The following is an 11,747-nucleotide window of genomic DNA, read 5'->3' as shown; positions in this document are numbered from 1 at the left end:
AAGATAAGGAAAGTTCCTCCACCTACCTATTAGTATAAATAGGACCCTCTGGCTATTCGTTTGTCACTCATATACATAAATCACAATTAAAAGTGAGAGAGAGAGAAATAAGAAGAAAAAGGGAGCTATATATCTATCTTAAAACTGTCTTAAGGTAACCGTCTCATAAACCTTTTATATTATAATTCACTTATTTAAATAATATGTTGACTCGACCCAAGACCCGACTTTGACCATGGGCTCGACCTAGACTGACCTTGACTCGTTGACCATGACCCGTTGACCGTTGACCAGCTTTAGTTTAGGATTTAATCAAAGCATATTATTGTTGTTGTTTATACTTGGACCCATCTTAAGAGACCCCAAAACCCAACCCATTGACTATTTCGACCCAAGTGACTTAAGGGCAGGGCTAGGGTGGTGTATGGGGGTCGTGAAGGTGGTGTTTTTGGCGGAGGTTAAGGTGGTAGTAGGCTGTGGCGGTCTGTTTTACGGGTTAGTGTCGATTGGTTGCTGCTTTAAAAACAGGAACTGTCAGACCCGTTTTAGTGACCCCTACGTACTGGGCTGGTGGGTCGACTAACTAGAGTGGTTCAAGGTGATGCTAGGGCTGTCACTGGTGGTTGTCGTGGTGGCAGGAGGTGTCGCATGCTGTGTATTGTCGGGTTGTTGTTGTTACTGTGCGTGGTGGTGGTGTTGTTTGCAGGTCGAGATATCAGCCTTACTTCGACACAGCCATGACCGACCTATGGGCTCCACCGTGGGTCAAGTGGTCGACCATGGTAGTGGCCTTGGTGGCGGGTCTGGTTGTGTCGAGGTTGGTGAAGGTGGGAGGAGGGGATTTATTGCTTGATTGTTGAAGAAGGGATTCGGTGTTGTTTTTGGCGGCTGTAGTAGGTGTTGGTTGGTGGTCTTGGACTCGGCCAGGTGGTGGCAGGCATGGCAAAGGGTGGCTGCCACGGCCTGGTGGGGACTAGGTGGTGGTGACTTGGTTGTATTGGTGTCGCGTTCAAGGGGAAACCGGGTTTGAGGAGAGGGGTTAGTATATTTGTTGAAACCGTTTCAAATAGTGTAAATCGTAATATTAATAATTCGTATGGGAATTGTTATTTTAATTAATTAATTAGTTTATTCGCGCATGGATATAATAATTATTATTATAATATTTTGGTTTGGTGACGGGTTTTAATATTTAAATCGTAAATTGAAACGTAGTTAGTTAATTAATTTATTTGGGGCATAAATATAATTATTGCTATTATTATTACTTTGATAGGTGACAGATTCGTAGAAGGAGATCGCTTTTAATTGTTATTATTTTAATATTGCTTGGACTCGGATTTGCTATTGAGGTAGGATAGCTACTCAACTACTTTAATGTTTACTTGAATGATATTATCTGAATGAATTGGTTGAATTACTTGGATGGATGATATATGATTGTTGGATGATTGCATTGAGATGAATTGATTGTGACTACCTCAGCTCGTGACTGAGATGATTTTATTATTGACTACCTCAGCTCGTGTCTGAGATGATTATATTGATTATTGGATTCCTCAGCTTCGTGTCTGAGATGGTAAGAAATTATGTTGCTCAATTGTTGCATTTTCATATCATGAGCACTTGCATTGGATACCTCAGAACTGGTTCTGCAGGACTTGTTTCTGGGATGATGAGACTACCTCAACTTTTGTTGGGATGATGAGACTACCCCGGCCAGGGATTGGCGAGATGAATGGGAGCGTCTGAGGATTGATCATGAGCGTGCATTGCATTTGCATTTAATATTTTTCTCGTATCCATTTATTGTGGTTGTTTGGCTATTCCTACTCAACCTCGTGGTTGACAGTGTATTCGTGAACACCTGTGGTGAACCTTAATGGAGAGCAGATTTGACATGTACTAAAGATTAGCTAACTTGTGAGCTATAGGATGCGTGAGGACTTGGCCAGTCTACCTAGAAGTCTAGATCACATAGAATATTTAATCACTATATTTATTTCCGCTGCGAATTGTAATTATTTTATATTATAAGTTTTAGTTGGAAAATTTGTAGTAAACATGTAATTGTTAAAGTTTTAATTTAAAGTACTTTGGTGAGTTGGACTTTGTTATTCACTACCTCGGGAAGCCGAGATGGTAACAGTTTTATTTATTTGGGAAAGTCTAGCTAAAGGCTCCTAGATAAATGGGGGTGTTACAAAGTGGTATCAGAGCGAACGATCATCAGGCTTAAACAAATGAACCCAATGAACTTAGGATGAGTCTAAATAAAATGAACCCCGGGTAAAAACTGTTAGGAGCCTCTAATGCGGTTAAGAAGCGTGCCTTAATTCGTATCCTGGCCCTCTCAGTTTTAAACCGGTCACCTAGGGAAAGGATAAGAGAGTGGGTAGTTAGTAGTAAGATATTTATGAGTCAGTTGTATGTTATTTACTAACTTTGTTGCAAGGTGAAAGATATTGCAAGGTAAGTAAAATGGATGAGATGTAAAATGGTTGAGAATTGTATGAGATGTTTTTTTTACATATGAGGGATGTTGGATGATTGATGATGGATGTAATTGTGATGATTGTATGAATTAGAAAACATGTCTAGTGATATGCGGTACATGTTCCCGAAACCATGCTTCTTACAATGTTTTGCAATGATTAGATAGAATATAGATTTGTGTACTTGTGATATAAGAAATAAGAGTAATATAAGGAATGCAAAAGTTAGATGCCTAGCCATGTGTAGAGTGTGATGAACGAGTTACGATAATTTGGGTATAGGAGGATACTTGTAAGGACTTGTGACTTTGTAAAGGATGACCTAGAGCTAAACTCGTTTTGTCTGATTTTAACACGATTATTTTATCATTTCCGGAACCATGTTATATTAGGATGGTGGTGACGATATGGGATCATAAATGGGGAGAATAAACCATGCATTTGAATTTTGACCTAGGAGGGGTGACAGTGTTGACTAAGACCTTGGTGGTAGGATGACCTTAGTTCAATTCAAGTGATCACATGAGCTTATTTTGGAGGAATTAGTTGTTACCCTATAACTTTTCATAGTATGGAGACTTATACCCTTTCTTTTACTTTTATAGACAATATGGTACCAAAGAGAGATAAATCTTCTACCATGACCAATGAGGAGATTGGGAGGCTGCAGGACCTGAATGCTGCATTATTAGAGATTGTAAATGGAAAGAAAGATGAGATGAATCCTTCTAAGGTGGGAGCATCAGTGGCTCGATATAAGCCAACAAAGTATGAGGGAGTTGGGGAACCATCCTTTCTAGGAGAGTGGTGTAGGGAGTTCGATAATATTTTTGACTTGATAGTTTGTCCAGAAGAAATGCAAGTTGACCAGGCTGTATTCTATTTGAGAGGGTAAGCTGGGAGGTGGTGGACCAAGAATAAAGAGACTATAAGAGAGTCATTTAAGTTGAGTGAGGAACCATATGTACCATGGAAGAATTTCAAAAACATTTTGAGAGATACCTTTATACCTGAACACATTAGGAGTAAGATGAGAGCTCAGTTCGATTCTTTTAAGATGACTGATGAAATGACTGTGGAGGATTATCATAACAACTTCATGGAGTTAGCTGAGTATGTGGCAGATTTGAATTATAATAATGAAGTGTTGGCAATGAGGTTCGAGAAGGGGTTGACTTTGGCTATTAAAAAGAGACTTATTGCAGGTGTACCTACCATTGTTGAGGAGGTATACCAGAGAGCAGGTCATGCTGAGAGGATTAAGGAGATGGTAATGGAAGAGAAGAAACAAAAAAGGAGAAAGGAATAAGAAGTCTGAGGTCATGAGTGAGGGAGCTGGGGGAAGTAAGAAGGCAAACACTAACCAGTTTAGAGCTTACACTAGTAGTGGTGCAACATTTGGAGGTAGTGTTAGTCATGGTGAGAGTCGAGGTGCTTTTAGTGGGCCTAGTGGTATTCAATGCTTTAGATGTGGGAAGATGGGACATAAAGCCTTTACTTGTAAAGTGGTTAGGGATGGTCCGAGTGGAGAGCATAGAAGCCAAGGAGGAGGTTTCCATACACCTTCACCTAGTCAAAGGAGCGACCAACAATTCAAAGGTTGGAGTAACCAGAGGAGTTACAACAACTACTCTAACCAGAACCGTTACAACAACTATATCAATCAGAGCTCTAGGAATGGGTCTTACCAGAGGCAAGGAAATGATGGGAATCACCATAGTGCAGGTAAGAGCGTAGCTGGATCCAGTGGGATAGGGCAAGGAGGAGCTAAGACTAATGATGTTGTTTGATTAGGTATGTAGGTTACGGGGACGTAAGCTTTCTTTTATGGGGGTAGGATGTAATACTCCGTTATTTCTTGTTATTAATGTTTATTTCTTATTATTTATGATACACTTTGGTGATACATTTTGAGTATATTAATAATACATTTGGATACGCGTTTTAAGTACGTTTTGATCTCTGCTAAGTTTGTTGGTTTATGTTGGGAATTTGTATTGTTGGAGGTTTCTTGAGTATGTTTGAGTGAACTTCAGGACGAAGTTCTTTTTAAGGAAGGAAGACTGTAATACTCTGTATTTTAGAGGATGGTCAAAGGTTTAGTCAACGATATTTTATTAAAATGTGATTTATGAAAATGGATATTTTATATTTTAATTATTATTAATTATTGAGACTTGTAATTATGAGACGGAAAATAATATTTAAATAATACACAATAATATATGACGGAGGATGTATACATATGATGCATACTAGTATAAATATCTATGGTGACGGTATTATATGATATATAAGGTAACAAGTATTTTATACGGTATTAATACGGTAATAATATGGGATAATAATAATAATATTACCTAATAAGATAAGAAAAGTTCCTCCACCTACCTATTAGTATAAATAAGACCCTCTGGCTATTCTTTTGTCACTTATATAATAAATCACAATTAAAGTGAGAGAGAGAAAAAAGAAGAAAAAGGGAGCTATATATCTATCTTATAACCGTCTTAAGGTAACCGTCTCATAAACCTTTTATATTATAATTCACTTATTTAAATAACTTGTTGAGTCGACCCAAGACCCGACTTTGACCAGGGACTCGACCTCGACTGACCTTGACTCGTTGAACATGACTCGTTGACCGTTGACCCGCTTTAGTTTAGGATTTAATCAAAGCATATTATTGTTGTTGTTTATACTTGGACCCATCTTAAGAGACCCCAAAACCCGATCCATAGACTGTTTTGACCAAAGTGACTTAAGGGCAGGGCTAGGGTGGTGTATGGGAGTCGTGAAGGTGGTGTTTTTGGCGGAGGTTAAGGTGGTAGTAGGCTGTGGCGGTCTGTTTTACGAGTTAGTGTCGATTGGTTGCTGCTTTAAAAACAGGAACTGTCAGACCCGTTTTTAGTGACCCATACGTACTGGGCTGGTGGGTCGACTAACTAGGGTGGTTCAAGGTGATGCTAGGGCTGTCACTGGTGGTTGTCGTGGTGACAGGAGGTGTCGCATGCCATGTATTGTCGGGTTGTTGCTGTTATTGTGCGTGGTGGTGGTGTTGTTTGCAGGTCGAGATATCAGACTTACTTCGACGCAACCATGACCGACCTATGGGCTCCACCGTGGGTCAAGTGGTCGACCATGGTGGTGGCCTTGTTGGCGGGTCTGGTTGTGTCGAGGTTGGTGAAGGTGGGAGGAGGGGATTTATTGCTTGATTGTTGAAGAAGGGATTCGGTGTTGTTTTTTGCGGCTGTAGTAGGTGTTGGCTGGTGGTCTTGGGCTCGGCCAGGTGGTGACAGGCGTGGCAAAAGGTGGCTGCCACGGCCTGGTGGGGACTAGGTGGTGGTGACTTGGTTGTATTGGTGTCGGGTTCAAGGGGAAACCGGGTTTGAGGAGAGGGGTTAGTATATTTGTTGAAACCGTTTCAAATAGTGTGAATCGTAATATTAATAATTCGTATGGGAATTGTTATTTTAATTAATTAATTAGTTTATTCGGGCATGGATATAATAATTATTATTATTATATTTTGGTTTGGTGACGGGTTTTAATATTTGAATCGTAAATTGAAACGTAGTTAGTTAATTAATTTATTTGGGGCATAATTATAATTATTGCTATTATTATTACTTTGATAGGTGACGGATTCGTAGAAGGAGATCGCTTCTAATTGTTATTATTTTTATATTACTTGGACTCGGATATGCTATTGAGGTAGGATAGCTACTCAACTACTTTAATGTTTACTTGAATGATATTATCTGATTGAATTGGTTGAATTACTTGGATGGATGATATATGATTGTTGGATGATTGCATTGAGATGAATTGATTGTGACTACCTCAGCTCGTGACTGAGATGATTTGATTATTGACTACCTTAGCTCGAGTGTGAGATGATTATATTGATTATTGGATTCCTCAGCTTCGTGTCTGAGATGGTAAGAAATTGTGTTGCTCAATTGTTGCATTTTCATATCATGAGCACTTGCATTGGATACCTCAGAACTGGTTCTGCAGGACTTATTTCTGGGATGATGAGACTACCTCAACTTCGGTTGGGATGATGAGACTACTCCGGCCAGGGATTGGCGGGATGAATGGGAGCGTCAGAGGATTGATCATGAGCATGCATTGCATTTGTATTTAATATTGTTCTTGTATCCATTTATTGTGGTTGTTTGGCTATTCCTACTCAACCTCGTGGTTGACAGTGTATTCGTGAATACCTGTGGTGAACCTTAATGAGGAGCAGATTTGAAAGGTACTAAAGATTAGCTGACTTGGGAGCTATGGGATGCGTGAGGACTTGGCCGTCTACCTAGAAGTCTAGATCACATAGAATATTTAATCACTATATTTATTTCCGCTGCGAATTGTAATTATTTTATATTAAGTTTTAGTTGGTAAATTTGTAGTAAACATGTAATTGTTAAAGTTTTAATTTAAAGTACTTTGGTGAGTTGGACTTTGTTATTCACTACCTCAGTAAACCGAGATGGTAACAGTTCTATTTATTTGGGAAAGTCTAACTAAAGGCTCTTAGATAAATGGGGGTGTTACATAAATTATCGACATTGTTTCATAATGTGTATCATTTGATGAAGCTTATAACAAGGGTGCAACAAGTCGCACTTGAGGCACCATAGCGCATTTTGGCTAAAGTTTCACTGATCTCTAAGTTTAGTTGTGCGATTTAAACTATGAAGAGAAATGAAAACATGGCAAGTTTTTGAGGAAACCATAGAAGAAAAGTAAGTGAAATGACAATTTGTGAAAGTGTAAATGTAGAGGCTGGCGGATAGTATTTATCTTGCGAGTAAGACAAATCTCATTATTTGATGATTAAGTGAAATAATAAATTATTCTACTCATTGTTTTCTTACTTTTTTGCAATCATAGAGGCTTACAGACTACACTTGAATGAGCATATATAGGCCTTTGTTTTTCTTGTCTGGCAATCATATTTGCATTGATAGTTTTGATTTATAATAAATATGAAAAACAAACCCCTTAATTAAAGTCAGAGAACTTTAGAAAAGTATTGAAATATATAAATTTGAATTATGGCATGGAGCCATGGATGGGAGGGAATATATTATATTTTGTAACTAGCATATTTGGTTTAGTAAGAATTATAGTTTGGCTCATAACCCGCAGTGGCGAGCCGGGGAGAATTATAGTTTGGCTCTTAACTCGCAGTGGCGAGCTGAGCATATTAAAATGGTTGGCTCATAACCCTCAGTGGTGAGCCGGTCATATAAAAATGCCGAGAATTATAGTTGGCTCATAGCTCTGAGTGGCGAGCCGGTCAAACAAAAATGTCGAGAATTATAGTCGGCTCATAACCCGCAGTGGCGAACCGCCAAACAAAAATGCCTTTACTAGATGTGTGAGGTAAAGTGAATCTTACCTAAGCAAGTCATTAGATACTCTTGTTAGGCGCCGACCTGATATAGATATGATATAGAGGTGTGGACACTAAGGCTATGACCAATCTTGTTAATCTCTTAGTCTCGATGAAGTAAAAGGCTCTTATGTGCTAGAACTCGACTTGTCTTCTAACAAACCATTTTGTAAAGACAAAGTTAGTTCATTTGTTTTTATCATTGGAAATATTAAACTAATGAATTCTCGTTTTTTCTTTCATTTAGTTCTAATATTTAAATTTGTAAACTAATGAGGTAACGTCTATTACTCAGCTCATGTTTGTCCCATTTGGGCTACCTGTCATGGTGACGGTTTATTTTCAGGTTGCTTCTGCTGGCTATTCAAAAGGATTTTATTTCAAGACAAGATTTTATATAAAGAATTCTAAAAGTTTTATTTCATTTTGTATAAAGAATTCGTAATTTGTAAGACGGACTTTGTATATTGATTATAATACCTCCCTATTTTGGCTCAAAATTGTATGTAATTATAAATTTTTAATTAGCTTAAGATGAGGGGTGTTACAGAGTCCCAGCCTACTCCGTGTTCTTCATCCGTCTTTAAGGTCTTGGGTGTCCCTTTACGGGTGTCCCTGACTCTTGGACGTCTTCACTCATCGGTTCGGTCTTGGGTGTCCCTTTACGGGCGTCCCTGCCTACTTCGATGTCTCCATCTGTCTTTTCGTTCGTGGGTATCCCTTTACGGGTGTCCCTCCCTAATTCGACGTCTTCATCCGTCTTTTCGGTCTTGCGTGTCCCTTTACGGGTGTCCCTGCCTACTTGGACGTCTTCACTCATTGGTTCGGTCTTGGGTGTCTCTTTATAGGTGTCCCTGCCTACTTCGATGTCTTCTTGGTCATTGCTCCACTTATGTGGTAGCTTCCCTGCCCCCTGCCTATTAGTGACGACTGTATATTATGCTGATACGCAGTAACCGAACATTTTCTTCCGATTCTTTTAAGGGGTTAGGTTACATTTTTGCACGGAGCCGTCGACATGTTTGATTGTCCTCCGGCTCGCTCGCGTCAATGGCACAAGGTTTATTTAGGCGGTGTTTGCCCAGGTTGGAGTGCGTCGTCCCTCTTCTAGAAGTAATATTTCTTGATGGTTTCGGCGTTCCAGTATGCCCCTAATTCAGCTCCGTCCATGTCGGCGAGGTGTATGTACTGTTCCTTCGGATCTTGGTGATTTGGTAAGGGCCTTCCCAGTTTGCATATAGCTTGCCATGTAGATTGCGATGTCCGACCGCTGCGCTTTTCCTTAAAACATAATCTCCGACATGAAACTGTTGCAGTTGTACTCTTCGATTGTATTGTCTTTTCATTCGGTTTTAGTACTGTCCTGGTTTCCTCGACTAGGTCGTGGGCACTTCTCATGTCTTCTTCGTTGCTCTCTGAGTCTTAATACATGTTGCATGCAGTGTGATGCGTGTATTTTATATAAGGTTTTTACCTCATTTTTACACGCATTTCCTTGTTATTTATGTGGCATCCAGCTATAAATGCCCCATGTAATACGACGGTTTTCTATGTCTATGGGTACTCTATCGAGTGGGGCTTACTCTGTCGAGTAACTATGTTTTTATGCAAAACAGTAGTCTGCCTGATTGGTACTCGATCGAGTACGTGTGGCACTCGATCGAGTAAGAGGCACTCGATCGAGTATGTCATTTACTCGATCGAGTAAGTGTGTTTTACGGGTGTTTTTGACGGGTTTTGTTAATAATGCGGGATTAGTATAATAGGATTATGTCATCCTTCTTAATCAGTTTTCACTTCTCTAAAAACCTTTCAAGAGAGAAAAAGAGTTACGTCGTTCTCATTCTTCGCGTTGTGATCCTTGTGTCGAGGGTAAGCTTTTTATATAATTTTTATAACGTTTTGTTAAAGTTGGTTGAAACCCTAATTGGGTAATTTGGGGGTTTTGGGGAGTATTATTGATGTTAGATTGTGATTGTATTATTGTATGTTTGATAGGAAGTAATTTCAGTGAAGAACGATGTTGATTAGCTGATTGTGACGATCTTGGTGATTGTTGTTCCAGGTAGGGATTTCTCTACTCAGTATTAATTACATAAGTGTGGTTGGTGATTACTGTTGTTGTTGTATATCGTATTGGCATTGGATTCTGATTTGGTGATTGTTGGTAGTGTTGTATAATTATTGCTGTATAACTGTCTGTGATCTTCGGGGCACATCCCTGGCTGAGTGGAGTCACTTGCGGGAGTAACTTCACGCCCTTGGTTCGCCCTCTGATCTGTGGAACCCGCCACAGGAGAGGATGTGCACATTAAGGAAACTTGGGTTTATCGCTCAGTGGTGATGAGCGGGGATTTGGTGGGTACGGCTGCGGTCCCCCAATGACGGTGTGGAGTACTTGTTGTGATGGGTACTCTGGCAGGGCTACACACTTTAGTGTGTAGTCAGTTGTGTGGAGATTCGAGATGGATACTGGAGATTTGTTTGAGCTGTTTTTGATATTGTTCCTTTATGGTTTTTGTTTTGTTTAATCAGTACTGACCCCGTTTAAATGTTTTGAAAACTATGGTGATCCATTCGGGGGTGGTGAGCAGTTATTGAGCAGGTATGAGACGATGCGCATGGGATAACTGGGATGAGGCATCACGTTGCAGTTTTAGAAGTCTTCCGATGTGTCGAAAATTTTGTAGTTGTTTGGTAGTTATCAGTTTTGAGAACCTTGTATTTCGTTTTAACAGTTTTTTGAGTTTGGCTTGTATCACTTAAGTCTTATTATCATTTAAATACGTTTCGTCATTGTTTATTTGAGTATCATTGCCTCGGATAACCGAGATGGTGACGTTCTCATACCTTAAGTGGTCCTGGTAAGGCACTTGGAGTATGGGGGTGTCACACCCCCGAATAGTCTACTTTGGTTTCTCTTGTATTAATTGCAGGTACGAACCAGAAAGGATCGAAATCTGGCTTGAACTTGTCCTAATTGCATGCATTTTGGAGAACGAGGAATCGGAGCTTGGAATATGTCAGTTAGAGATGTGTGAAGTGGCCTCGGAAGTTGTCAAGGAGTCCACCTGTGCTTATATAGCTCGATCGATCCATTTTGCTACTCATAATGGTCGATCGAATGCTTTATCCTCCAGGAATCATTCGATAGAGCTCTGCCTTTACTCGATCGAGATAGCCATCCTCTGAAGTCTTCGATCGAGCATCCTGTTTTACTCGATCGAACAGATTGTCGAGCTTTCTCCTTGATCGAGTGGTTTAATTCTACTCGATTGAGTGCCTAGGTGTTTTATGCGGGGTTTGAGTTTATTTCGAGATTTCTCTTTTGTAATTATGAAAAATAAGTATGACGGCAGTCATAATACTTCTCTCCCTCTCTCTCTCTCTCTCTCTCTCTCTATTTTTTCTCTCTCTCTCTCTCTCTCTCTCTCTCTCTCTCTCTCTCTCTCTCTCTCTCTCTCTCTCTCTCTCTCTCTCTCTCTCTCTCTCTCTTCTCTTCCTCTCTTCTTCGACTTCTCTGCCCTTGCTCTCCTTTAGGATTGGAAACTTGGAACTTATTTCTCCTTTACTTTTCCTTGTAATCGGTACTCTCTATTCTTAATTAATTAATTGTTCTTATCTTATTGCTTTTGTTCTCTCAATCTCTATTATTTCTACTCTCCTTTTAGATCATCAATTATGCTTAATTTCTATAGTTTATGTGTTGTTATTGTTCATTCAATAGTCATGCATAGCTAATTCCCATTGCTCAAACATAGGGGAGCCTTGATTTTAGGGAATTATGAATTGGTGATTAGAACTTGATACGAATTCGATCTATATTGTTAATCGCTGCATAGAAT

Source organism: Silene latifolia, chromosome Y, assembly GCF_048544455.1.
Source record: "Silene latifolia isolate original U9 population chromosome Y, ASM4854445v1, whole genome shotgun sequence".
NCBI lineage: Eukaryota > Viridiplantae > Streptophyta > Magnoliopsida > Caryophyllales > Caryophyllaceae > Silene > Silene latifolia.
The sequence above is the reverse complement of the archived record's forward strand: the minus strand, read 5'-3'. Positions refer to the sequence as shown.